We start from the raw sequence: 13,192 nt of genomic DNA on the forward strand, positions 1-13,192 counted from the left end.
TCAGTGCAAGAAAAACCTACTGTGGACTTATTGTTGCTAATCAGAATAAATCAGAATAAAGAATTGTGTACATGTTCCCAGTTGTTCACTATGCTTTTGTTTTACCATTTGTAATTTGGAGATGTTAAACTATGAGTCTCCAAATCCCTCCAATCCACAAGCAAGCGAGCAAAAGAAAAAAAAATGACTCAGCAAACTGACTGAACCCCCCAAACCCTTTTGGCTTGCAGTTTTCTCTAGTGGCACCTCTCATAGACTGTTTGTATTTTTCATAATGGATTCTTTGAGAACAGGGTGAGCCAGACCACGGGGGATTTTATTTGCCAGTGAGGCATCAACAAACTCACAAAATTTTCCAGCTCTAAAGACTCAGATATACAGGAATATTACAGAACTGTTTTTCTTTTTTTCCTGTTTTTTTTTTTTTTTTTTTTATATATATACCTAAAACTTGTCTCATTATAAATAAGCTCAATGGTACTTGGCCTAAAATTACTGTGTAATGACTCAGGCATTTTAATGCTGATAAATGTTTGCATCAAATGCCAGACAGATGTTAATTCTGCCAGACAATAGTTTTTGCATTGCACAGTTCTAGGGCATGTTATTTTATTGAACTTTTTCTGTTTATACAAATACAAATGTATCAGGAGTCATACCACAATCTTCTTTGAAAGTGAGTGAAAGAAAATCAGAAAAACCTAAAACTTAGCAATTAAACTAATGACTATTATTTCACAGTCATATGCAAAGGTTTAGGTAACAAGGGTCTTTTTTTTTTTTTAAGTGTAAAATAAAACCACTAGAGAGCACACCTCTACAGATACTAATGCTTATTTACTGCTTATTTAAAAGGAAAAAAAAAAACATTAGATAATGTAAGATTTAGCTGAGGCAAACATTATTGATAAAACACCCCAAAATTAATAACAAACAAATTAATAAAAAAAACTGAAACATGTCAATTTGTAGAGAACAATCCCTCTAAATCCATGTAATTTGATCAGCAGTGCCAAAAACGTTGACAAAATATTCTATGTCATATCATATGATTGCACTTTTCAGCTTGAATCAATAACAATTCATTTGTTTATTCATAACCTAGCGTGCTGTAATTGTATGCACTTTATAAAATCTATCTTTTAAACAAACCTCCAACAAACAAGGAAAATATATTAAAGGATACATTTTTCTGGCTGGTACATTTGGCTTGGAACCATTATATGGACCTACAGTACAATTTCCCTGAGTGTGTGTTTAGTTAAATGTCTAAGCTGGGAACTGCTGAGAACTGACCTTTGGTTCAGAAATGGGCGCTTGTGTTTCCATCAGCTTGCCAAAATTCTTCACTGTCGAATGTCTTTTCGTCCTCAGTCCAGTACCATTCTCTCTCTCTGCTCTCTTCTCTCCTCACTCCTGTAACACGTCTCGCTAAATTATGTATTTTATTGTCACAAGCCTGGGAAGATACTCACGTCTGTTTTTTTGGAGGGAAAATCAATTAGTCATGAGCTGAAAGTGGTGGCTGGATTCTCAGTGAAGGACGACAGCAGAGAATGTCCGCCACCTGCGACTCATCATTCATATTTCATAAAGGCTGCTAAGTCATTTAATGCCTGAGGAATATTGTTTTAACACGCTGTGATAATACTCCAGTGACCTCAGCCAGTTTGAGGCCGTGCCACAACGAGCCCAAAGTCAATTTGAAGAAAAAAAAAAAAAAAAAAAAAGTAACAAGAGCAATGCTGAACGCATATGCTCATGTGATACATTGGTGTTTATGTATTTGCAATCACTTAGTGAGGAACTGTATGGCACTGATTTAGGAGGCTTCAAGAGCTTTTATGGCTTTTCATTCGTGCAGCTCATATTTTACTCACAGCTGTGTAATGTGATTCAGGTTCATGTTCAGTTCAATTTAACTGCAGAGGTCAACACACTTGGACTGGCATGATGATGGAGCAGCTAAGTTACTAAGTGAAATCATATAATATAAATGATTATAATATGAAATATTACTAGGCCAGTGTATTAAAATACACTTTAAAATAATTTGTAATTTAATATGTTTGATCATTAGCTCACTTTCCATTATTATTCCTCAAGGAAATTCATTATTTAGTTAAGTTATCAACAGTTACGTTATCAAGCCAATACCTCCTTCAGCTTAACAGTCTTTCATTAAATGAAAGAAGTGCAGATGAATTTGGAATGAATTTGAAGTTGGAATGACTAAAGTGCAATGTGAAATCTGGAAATAAACTTCTGTTCTTAAAAAAAAAAGTAACATATTTTATAATATTTTATATATGTAATATTTTATAGTTAGTTTTATATTTTATAATATTTTATAAACTATTTCAATGGGGTTTATGTTTTGAGACAAAAAAATTCATGACATTTTACTAACAATGTAAAAAAAACAAATATTTGAATAAAATTCAGAACATTATCAGCTATATTTTAATTAACACATGACAATACTACTACAACTAATACTACTAATAATAATAACATATTTTACCTTTTTTATCTTTTAATTAGGTTGTCATGTATTCATAAATAAGTATGTTTTAATTTAACATGACAAGTATCTTACCAAAGTTCATGAAGGAATTATGAAACAAAATATAAAAATTATGGTTATTTGATAATCAAACGTTCTAATTTAGGACTGAGTAATCATTTAATGCTGTCTTATGATTTGGGGACTTATTTCCTGTCTGCAGAAGTGATGTTCACACTAAAGTAGGAACTGTGAAATTAAATTCCACTTGTATTCAAGGCATCACACACTTACAACTAAGGACACATTTGCATGGCCAGTCCATCTACCAGGGTTTCTCTCTCTTTTTTTTTTTTTTTTTTTTTTTTTTTTTTAACTGTGTGGGGTGGTGGACAGAGCACCTGGAGGATACCCAAGCACATCTGAACCTATAACTTCAGAACCCTGGAGTTGTGTGCTGGTGACACTACTTGTTGTGCCACCATGAAGCCCTAACAAAATATTTCATATTCAATTTTTCAATATTTCATTTTTTGTCATGACTTCCTTAAAACAACCTTTATCCAATATAGAGTTGGACTTTTGTGGTTTGGAATACCATAATATTTCCAGCTTATTGATGCAGCCAGAAATAGCACATTTAACCAACTTAACAAATGTGAAGCTTGTGTTACATGTACAAAAGCCTTGGCTACATTACGTCCAAATACAGAAAAGAAATAAAACATCCTACCTGGGGTCTACATATTTGAAACCGTTATGTGTCTCAGAGTCCAGTGCATTAAGAGCAGAAGAGAGAGCCTGAGGAAGAGAAAACATTAGGCAACATTAAACCAAACACAAAATTATTTTAAAACTTTGCAAGTGATATTGACTTGCCAGACAGCTACATAACACTATGTTATGATCCTGAAGGATATCAAGGCATTTCTGTACCAAGACATAACTGCACATGAACATAATATCACAGATACAAACCTCATATCTCTAAAAACATAACTTTGCAGGAGAAAAGGAAAACAACCTTAATTTCAGTGGAAGTTTCTGTAATAAAAAAGGTATTTTCAAACAATTGTGGGCCATTTATCTTGGCCAATTTTTATGAAAATAAATAGGCCATTATAAAATGATGTAAAACAAATTGAAACAGGAATTACAATGATGATATACTAAGCAAAAATAAGGCAATAAATATAAAATACCAGTTTTTTTGTTTTTTTTACATTTATAGCATATATACAAATATTAATAGAAAACATTTTAGGTGTTCACATTAAATAAGAAGTTACAGTTGCACTATTAAAAGGCATGGTACCTTAATGACTGTTACCAAGCGCAGCAGAAATGTTTCCAGTCAAAAATGCAGAGCGAAAGTGTCATAAAATTAATAACAGGATGGACAATTTAGTGTCTCATACCTTAAAATAGTTAAAGATAGAAATCTTAACTGCAGATGAAAATGATCCATTTGACTAAATCTAACATCTTTATTTACTTTTATTTGGAAAAGCTTCACACAGATGTTTGAATGTCCTCAGATCAGAAGGTTTTGTGAATTTGCTAAATGAAAACATTTTTTTTTACACAGCCTCTGCAACTTTAACGTGCTATTTCCGTGCAAAATTGGAGCACACAAAACATTTAACACAGTGGGAAAATATAAAGCATAACAAATGTAAAAGGTACCATTTCCTCTAAACAGGCCATATATATTTCAGCAAAGAATTGTGTCCGCTGTAACATGCATTAACTAATTCTTCATTTGGAATATGAACAAATTATATAATTTTACTAGGGGTGGCCAAACCTCTGCACATAATTATGAAATTCTGTATTTTTATAGTTTTAACTTTGTATTGTGCTGTCATTATTATTATTATTATTATTATTATTATTATTATTATAGAACTTGAATGAACCCAAATAAAAGTCTAGAATTGCTCCATCAAAATACATCAATTGACCAGTGGTGCTAAAACCTTTGTAATCAGTTTCACTTCATCAGCACTGAATACAGCATAATGACAATTCAAAGAGTTAATTTTTACAGTTAATTGTACATTAGATTTTACAACATTCAATATATGCATTAGCACAAATGCAAATATGTACAATTTTATTCACAGTAGAATATAGTTACGCAGTTCCTCCTGACTTTGTTAAAGCATATGCAATGCGACGAGTCCACACACTTGACCCATAGTGTTCCTGGAGTGTGGTTTTGTTCTTGAAGTGTCATTTTTTGTTTGCACACATCACAGAAACTCAGGACGCTCAGAGCTCCCTCCACTGCTAATAATATGTTGTTGTTGAGGAACTGAATGCTCCTGTCATTCAGAAAAAAACCACAGCTTTCCTCCCTCTGCCCCGACTCTGATGAACAGCCTGTGGGTGGAGGACAGCAGCCCTCTGGAGGGCCGTAGCTACTCAGCTTAACGGCATTTCATTTAATCATCATTCTGCTCTTCCAGTCTCAGAGGAAGCACTAGAATAACCTTTTTTTTTTTTGATGACATGTTGCACACTGCAAAATAAATGTGACCCTTGAACTGGCAGCAGAGAAATGCGAGAGTGTGAAAGGATGTTCATGTTAAAGTGGGTGTACAAAGACCTGATGCAAAGACAATATTAGGGGAATATCACAATACAGCAAATTAACACGATATCTAGAGGAGGAAAAAAATATCCTAAAAGTAACAATATGCCAGTAAATCTCTCCGTGACCCTCAGGGGAGAGGTGAGCAATTCTGTGATCTTTTTATGAATGAGATAATGTGCTCATACCGTGACATAAACCTTGTCTGTCATATTTCTACAAGTCATATCCCCACCTTTAAAAACAACAGACATTTCCACAGCTTGCCAAATGAGATCATTTGATTTCACACCATTTGAAATGAAGCGTATCAGCAGCAGCCTGCACTCACACTCAGACGTCAGGCCAGACATATTTCATTTACAGCTAAAATGCAGCAGGTCGGCCATATAACTCCTCCGTAAATCAACTGACAAACATGAGGTATTCTTGAGGTGCTCTAATTCATGAGCAGAATTTTTATTTTATTTAATTTTTTTCAGGATTTGTTGAGTGACCCAAAAGAAAAAAAAATTCTATTATGGATTCTCTATTACGGGTTTTTAAGCACTCAATAAATCAATAATAAAGGGAAATACATAGCGTATCAATAAAAATAAACAGGTAACCCCACATAAACAATTGTCTATATAATCTATTCTCTGTCAAATTTGGTTTGGAGAAAATTAGGCATTTTTAAATATAATTCATCTTTGAGCAACAGGTGAAATTTAAATTACATCCAATTATTATTGTAATTATCATCTTTTATCCTCTGGTATTTGTGTCCATTCCTTCTCTGTGAGACTCCTTCAGAATTAGCAGAGCTGCTAATTTAAAGACCAAATGGAAATAGAATGAAGAACATTTCCTTCACAACACCAACACTGGATCTGAGATGAAGGGATGAAGGAAGCTTTTATGTACTGAAGGTTCTAAATCTGTAATCGACACCGTTCTACGACTGAACTTTGGAGGTTGTTTGATAGGGGAAATGGGGGGGGGGGGGGGGGGGGGCATCTGACCTAACCTGAGAGGGCCAAGGCTAATTGTGTTCAATTGTACTCCACCATAATCATGGGCTCACCGCAATCGCATTATTAGGGACTACATTTAGACTGCTTCACCACTCAAGAGCACCCTGAAAATGTTAATAATTTAATACTTTGTGTAGTTTACTGTTAAATATATTTTCTTTTATATTTTTGACAGGATTAGTTGATTGAGTTTCACTTGCAAAAAAATCATAAAAGAATACCCCAAAACATTGTTTTCCTTGTTTTAAGTATGTCCATCATGTACAGCAACTTACTGTTGAGCAAAATGAATAAACTGAAAGTCACAATTGTGGTGGCATAATATATTGCATTCATGTGGAGCTTCTTGTTTGAATCAAGTAATTCAATGTAGTTTTCTCAGCCATTAAAGTGATAATTAGCCTTTCAATCCGTGTTAAAGTATGATGATTTTATAATCTTATAAGGGAGAAACACCAGGACCAGAATATTATTATCATTATTATTTTAAATAAAGAGCCTGTGCACTATTATGTTCCTGGGGCTCGTTCACACTTACTTTTTTAATATTTTTCTCTACCCAGCTGGGTGAAAAAAGTGGAATTGTCAGACTGTAACTAGTACAGGTAAAGTCTCACTCTGATCATGTAAAAGTAACAGGCATTTAAGGGGTGAATAACCCTATGCATTTCCTCCCCAGCTCCAGAATAAATTAGTTATTTCAGAGAGCATGTTTTTTTTTTTTTTTTTTTACAAAAATACAAGCCTAAGTGATTTGCTCCTTTTTCCTCTTGTTGCCTTGTAAAAGCCTCCACTTCCATTCAGGCTAAATCATATGAAGGTATCTGAGCAGCCACTGTGACTATTCAATACTGTAATTAGACTCTGACATTTATTCTCAGCCTTTCAGTTCCAGACTGAGTTCAGTGGGCCACTTTTCTCCACATTCATTGCAGTAATCACAGGCGACTGACAGAGATACTAATTACAAACTTTATTTTATTATATACCCATTGTAGATTCAAACCCGCAGTACATAGTGGCAGAAATCCACATTAGGAAATGTTACAGTATGTATGAGACAAAGCCACACTGTCCTGGCAAAATTTAATGGGCTTGCACCCTTAACACTTCCCAGCTAACATTTGTGTGGGCCATGTGGCTCTTTCAATTATTGGACATCTACAACTACCTTTCTGGAGCGACTCAGACCCTTAAATTTGTTACATATTTCTCTCTAAGCTCGACGCAATAAAAACTATTAATGCGTATCCATAAAAAAGGCCTCCTTTTACAAGGCTAGACAGCTGTTTATGGTCGTATACAGCATGTCATATTTCTGGAGCTTGCACTGTGTTTTTTATTGTTCTTTGAAGGTATAAGAAGTTTTACATGTGCAAATAATAATGCCTTTGAATAAGGTTCATATATAAGCTATTAAAGCCAGCTTTAGCCTCAAGCTCATTTGTTCTTTCACTAATTTGCTGCCGTGCTTTTATAGGATTGTACTACCATGCACAAAATAATGTGTCAGTTTTAATCCAAAACCACTACCCAGCGTTGTCTTGTGCACAGTTGCCTCTGTACTGAAAATGTAAAGACTTTCTACTTGTCTTAATTTCCTAATCAATACATTATTTACATAGCATTTGCATTGTATTGGGTATTATATGATTTATAATATACAGCTGATTTAAAGCATATGGGAGGATATGCATAGGTTACAGACAAATACAAGCTGCAGTGCAGTGACTCTGACGTGGTGGTGTGTAAGTGTGTTGGTAGTAGTGGATCAGACACAGCAGTGCTGCTGGGGTATTTAAATACTGTGTCCACTTGCTGTCCACTCTATTAGGCACAACTTTCATGTGCAGATCATGGCTTTTGCTGGAAGATGCAGCTAAGTAAATGTTTAAATCAGTTGAACTAAATGGAGGTTAAACTTAGTCACATTATATGATGGCAGGTGTGTCCTGACTGTGCTTTAACCTGAGTCTGAATGCGATTGGTTAATTCTGAACACAGCCACATCCTGTGTGTGTGTGTTTATTATATATCCCATACCATATATATATATATTTTTTAAGTACATTATAGTATATATATATATGGGCTGGAATTTTGTGGTAGAGGAATGTCATGTTGATTCAGTGCAGACTCTACTGTTGGGAATAGCTTCATCTACTCCATACTCTTGGCTCAGAGCTACTCTTCATTTTGTCATTTCATTGCATTTTGCTTGACTATACAGAGTATGAAAGGCAGGAACAATTCCAATATCCTCTGAAAAGTACTTTTCTGACCTGAAAGGGGTTCTCTTGCTATATATGTGTGTGTGTGCACGTAGCTGTTAAAGAGAAAGACAGACAGAGGCAGTGAGAGAGGGACCTATAAAGGAGAAAGAGAGAGACAGATGAGAAGGAGAACAAAAAAGAAAGAGAAACAAAGCACTACTGAAACTATCCTGTACATCCTGGAGATATAGTCTCTGAGCATTTATTTTATACAGCGATGTTCTATGTATATGTCTGCCATCCATATCTATCCATCTATCTATCTATCTAAGTCCCACAGGCTCTAGTGCCAATTCTCTCTCAACATGCACTCTGCAGTAAGTGGTGCTTTCCTTTTGTTAAAAAGCCAGCAATGTGCTGCCAACTGGCCCTCATCCTCATCTCTCTCTCTCTGCTCCTAATCATCCAGAACTGTGGACCAAACCCTGTCCTCTACAAGCCTTAACAGCAGCCTGTGCAATCGCCAGCCTTCATTACTCTGAAACATTTGCCGCTCCATTTTTGGATGAACTTCTTTCAGAGGCTACGCTCCAAACCTACAGCTACAACAAAGCACCAGTCTGCCTATGAGTACTTTGCTCATGCCTTTCATTTACTTCCTAAGCACTGCATAACTGCAAAGTCAGGATTAGCAGTGTATTCACTGGCATGTTGCTTATGAATCCCCAGGCATCTAAAAAAAGCAGGATGATAAGAGTGTATTATTCATTCATTATCTGTAACTGCTTATCCAGTTCAGGGTCGTGGTGGGTCAGGAACCTACCCAGAATCATTGGGCACAAGGCAGGAACACATCCTGGAAGAGGGCGCCAGGCCTTCACAGGGCAACACAGACACACACACTCACATTCATTCACACCTCTGAACAGTTTTGAGTCGCCAATCCACCTACCAACATGTGTTTTTGGACTGTGGGAGGAAACCCACACGGACACGGGGAGAATACACTAAACTCCTCACAGAAAGTCACCTGGAGCAGGACTTGAACCCACAACCTCCAGGTCCCTGGAGCTGTGTGACTGAGACACTACCTGCTGCGCCACCGTGCTTCCCTTATGAGTGTGTTATGTATGTTCTAATAGATACACTGTTAAGCAGACTAGTGTAAGAAGTAAGAAAACTAGTGTCTTTCCCAGCTGTCTGACCAACCAAGGGCAGCATTTCCAGACCAGGATCCGTGAGCCCTTTTTTCCTGCTGGTTGCTTTCAGGGTGTGGACTGTGCAATATAACCAGAGGCAAGAGGGTAAAGTGATAGCTTTGTGTAAGTGTTACACTAATGTTTTTCACCACATTTTTGCAGCTGTTGCCCCCCTTCTTGGACAGGACCACCCGAGGTCCTGGACGGCGTGTGCTTTTTTGGGGCCTCACACTTAAGCCCCTCGCCCCAGGGCCCAACTCCATGCGCTAATGCCGGGATCAGCACTGAGCTTATTATCTCATGCTGGCTCGCCTATCGAAAAACCCTATCTTGTACCCGGACCTGGAACGCGTTCTCATGTGTGTCTGTGTGTGTGTTTGTCCACCGGAGCGTGCGTAACCCTGGCTCCAATTATTGGCCCCCGCATTAGGCAGCTGCTTCACTTTAGAAAAACACAACTTCTTGTGTAATTATGTCGATGAAGCTGGGGGAGGAATGTTGATCAGATGCTGAGCGGAGCACAGAGCAGAACAAATGAGAAGCACATGAAAAGCCTACGAGCGTCAGGGCTCTCCGAGCCGCTCCGGAGCTTTTGGGGAATGGGTGGGGGGCACGAGGAGGTTCGCCAGCTCAGAAATGCTGCACAGGCCCACCGAGAATGGCACTACAAAAAAAATTATATCCTGCCAAATCCATCAAGCCCTCACTATACTCCACATGAGGCTTTGTTTCATACTAAGCTATTACAGCTTAAGATACAAACCAAATGACTCCATACATATATATATATACACACACTGCCAAATCAATCAGTCTACTGACTGCTACACACCAACAAAACCAAAACACTGTAGCTTTTTTCCCCACTGTGACCTACTTTTGCAAATTAATCATTTTTATACACTAAATATACACCAGTCAAAAGTTTGACACGTTCCCCTTTTATATTTATATTCACAAGCATTACACAGTGAAATGTACTTTAAAAATTTAGACATAGATTATTAGAATTAAAAATAAACTTTTTCCTCAGTATGTGGCTATCTTTTATAAAAAAGTAGTCATCTATATTTTAGGTATAAACCCTTGACCACCTACACGAAGACAAGAAGGTATTCCACAGTGCCGTATAATGTTGTGCTAGCCTTTATGGGTCATGGTGCCAGTCATGCTGTGTAAATTGTCAATTCTGAATCCTGAAAAAAAGCCTCACACCATCACACACACACACACACACACACATCCATGTTTGAGTTTAATATTCAGTTTTTCTAGACGTTTTATTGGTAGCACTCAAGGTTTTTCACCGAAAATCTGAAAAACTGGAGTGTTCTCAAATGCATAACTATATTAAATATATTTTATATATTATGACAAATAACTGTTTTAAAATGTTAACTATCAACACTGTTAGACTGTTAATCATAAGTGATTTAAAAACATTTTTATAATTTGCATAAAAGATTATTTACTGAATGCTGATTTAAAACCTGATGATGAATATAGCATTTTAGAATGTGCCCCATTCTGGTTTCAGGGTATTTTTCTTTACAGCTTCACAGCTTTCTAGTAATCATTAAATCATTAAAAACTACAACAGTGAAATAATTATATACACTTTGCTGGAAGCCCTGGAAAATCAGAGAGTGATCATTTCAGAATTACTGAAAGTTGAAAGCCTCTTAGTATTCTCACAAACTGGAATTTCAGAAGCGTTTTCTGCATTCAAGCTGTTCTCACTTGCAAAGAAATCATTTTCATAGACAGTGTGTCATAACCCCTAGAAGACAAATGTAATCAAAAGTAAAAGACTACATGAAGTCATGGAGACTGACGAAATTGGGAGTATTTATATATAACTGTGCCATTCAGTTTGTATCTTAAGTTGTAATACTAGCTTAGAAAGAGAGATGCATATGGAGCAGAATCAGGGTATTTGGCTTATAGAATAGAGAAGAAATATGTCATTTGGCATTTTCCTACTCCTTTCCAGTCCAAAGAGGGATCGGTTTACTCTGAATAAAGCCCTTGATGCCCAGATGCCCAGACTTTTAGCTTCCTGAATGTGGAGTAAGACGTATGTTATAGATCCCAGGACTGACAAGTCTTCCATTTCCTGCAGTATCATAACAGAGAGTAACATATTCCAATACTAACCCAAAACTACAGGCTGATATAATTCTTTGGTTGGACCTGCTTCGATTTTGAACTTTGAGGGGCATCAAACGCTAAATATCCACCTTTGTGCGTGTATGTGTTTTGTTGTTGTTTTCTCTCTCTCTCTCTTTGTGGCTAAAAGATAGTTATCAGTTATTTCAAGTTTGTGTTTTTCTCTTTAGCCAGCACTTCTTGGTAAAACCCGCTTCCCTTTTCTCTGTTTTCCCTAGCAGATTGCCATCTTACATAAACATCCATCCATGATCTTCTACACGCTGCGCCCTTCATTGCCTGTGCAGGGAGATCAAAAGAGGATTCAACCAAATCTACTGATTCACTTTAAACCCTATTATTGCTTAATCATGTCCAAAGCAGTTTGGTTTTATGCAGTGCATTTAGATACACTTGCTCAGAGATGTTATCAGAACTTGAGACATTTGTAGCAGGAATATTGAGAGGTTTATTTCTCCTCAATCTACGTTTTAAAAGCATTGCTACTTTTTAAAATTATTTTTAGGTTAGGTTTAGGTTTATGTTTCCAATTAATATGTTTCCACTGAGACAGAAAATGAGACAGTCCTTCATCAGTCACATGTAAATGTGCAGCAACTTGTCTTACATTTTGTTGACATTAGTGCACGTTTTTTATTTTTTTTTTTTTTTGTGGAATTTACCACCGCAGACAGTAAAGATTTTATAAAGATTACACAAACCAGCATTGCATCAAACAGTGCCAAACACTACTCAGTGGATATATTTTCACTTACATCATCTACATTACTCATTTTCATTTGACTAACGGAAAACACCCATTATTATTTACTTATTTTACAATTTTACATTTATGTAAAAATACTTATATTTCATATTTAATAAGGTCTGGCTGTGTGTATAATTCCGGCTTTAATAATCCGGAGAGTTGGCCTGTTTTCTTCTAAAGTTAATGTTAAACAGAAAAACTGCGCAGATGTCACTGTATTAACGCGTCAGAAAGTCAGTAACGGTCAGGTGTGTCCGTGTATTCGTGTCGTTATAGGGACAGAAGTGACGACTTTCGGTTTTTTTTTAAATATAGAGCAGAAAATGAAAGGCTCGTGTGACACAGAAACGCTTCCAAATACGAGTATGATATGATACATGATAAATCTGATAGATTGTTATGATAAATTACCTTAACAACTTTCAACACATTACTGTTCGCAGCTCCAGTAAAACACTGAGATGTGGAGTGGAGCTCGGCTGAAAGTGTTGTAAGCTCAAGCAAGGACGCGCGGCAAGTGTGTCCCATTCCTGCTCTAAGCCCGACCCCTTGAACACTTGATCCCTGCGCGCCCCGTTTGCTCACTTAAAACGTCATCGAAATGCACACTTCAGGAAAGGGAATAGGGAACTGGAGGAAGACTGTGGACGGCAAATCCAGGCCGGACGCATTTTTTATGTCCCGAAAAGAGACCTGTCTGGCGAAACGAGGACGTCTGGTCACCGTAGTTAACGTTGGTGGTTTA

The 13,192-nt window shown here is 36.7% G+C and overlaps 1 long non-coding RNA gene across 1 annotated transcript; it reads right to left on the reverse strand.

The window, feature by feature from the left end:
- Positions 1 to 1,248: 1,248 nt before the first annotated feature.
- Positions 1,249 to 12,959, reverse strand: LOC136665650 (uncharacterized). Its single transcript, XR_010795296.1, has 3 exons — positions 12,859 to 12,959; positions 3,240 to 3,307; positions 1,249 to 1,416 (listed from the first exon to the last, which is right to left on the reverse strand). It is a non-coding gene; the product is annotated as an uncharacterized lncRNA (long non-coding RNA).
- Between the last annotated feature and the right edge of the window lie 233 nt (positions 12,960 to 13,192).

Source organism: Hoplias malabaricus, chromosome 14 (assembly GCF_029633855.1).
Source record: "Hoplias malabaricus isolate fHopMal1 chromosome 14, fHopMal1.hap1, whole genome shotgun sequence".
In the NCBI taxonomy this organism is placed as follows: Eukaryota; Metazoa; Chordata; class Actinopteri; order Characiformes; family Erythrinidae; genus Hoplias; species Hoplias malabaricus.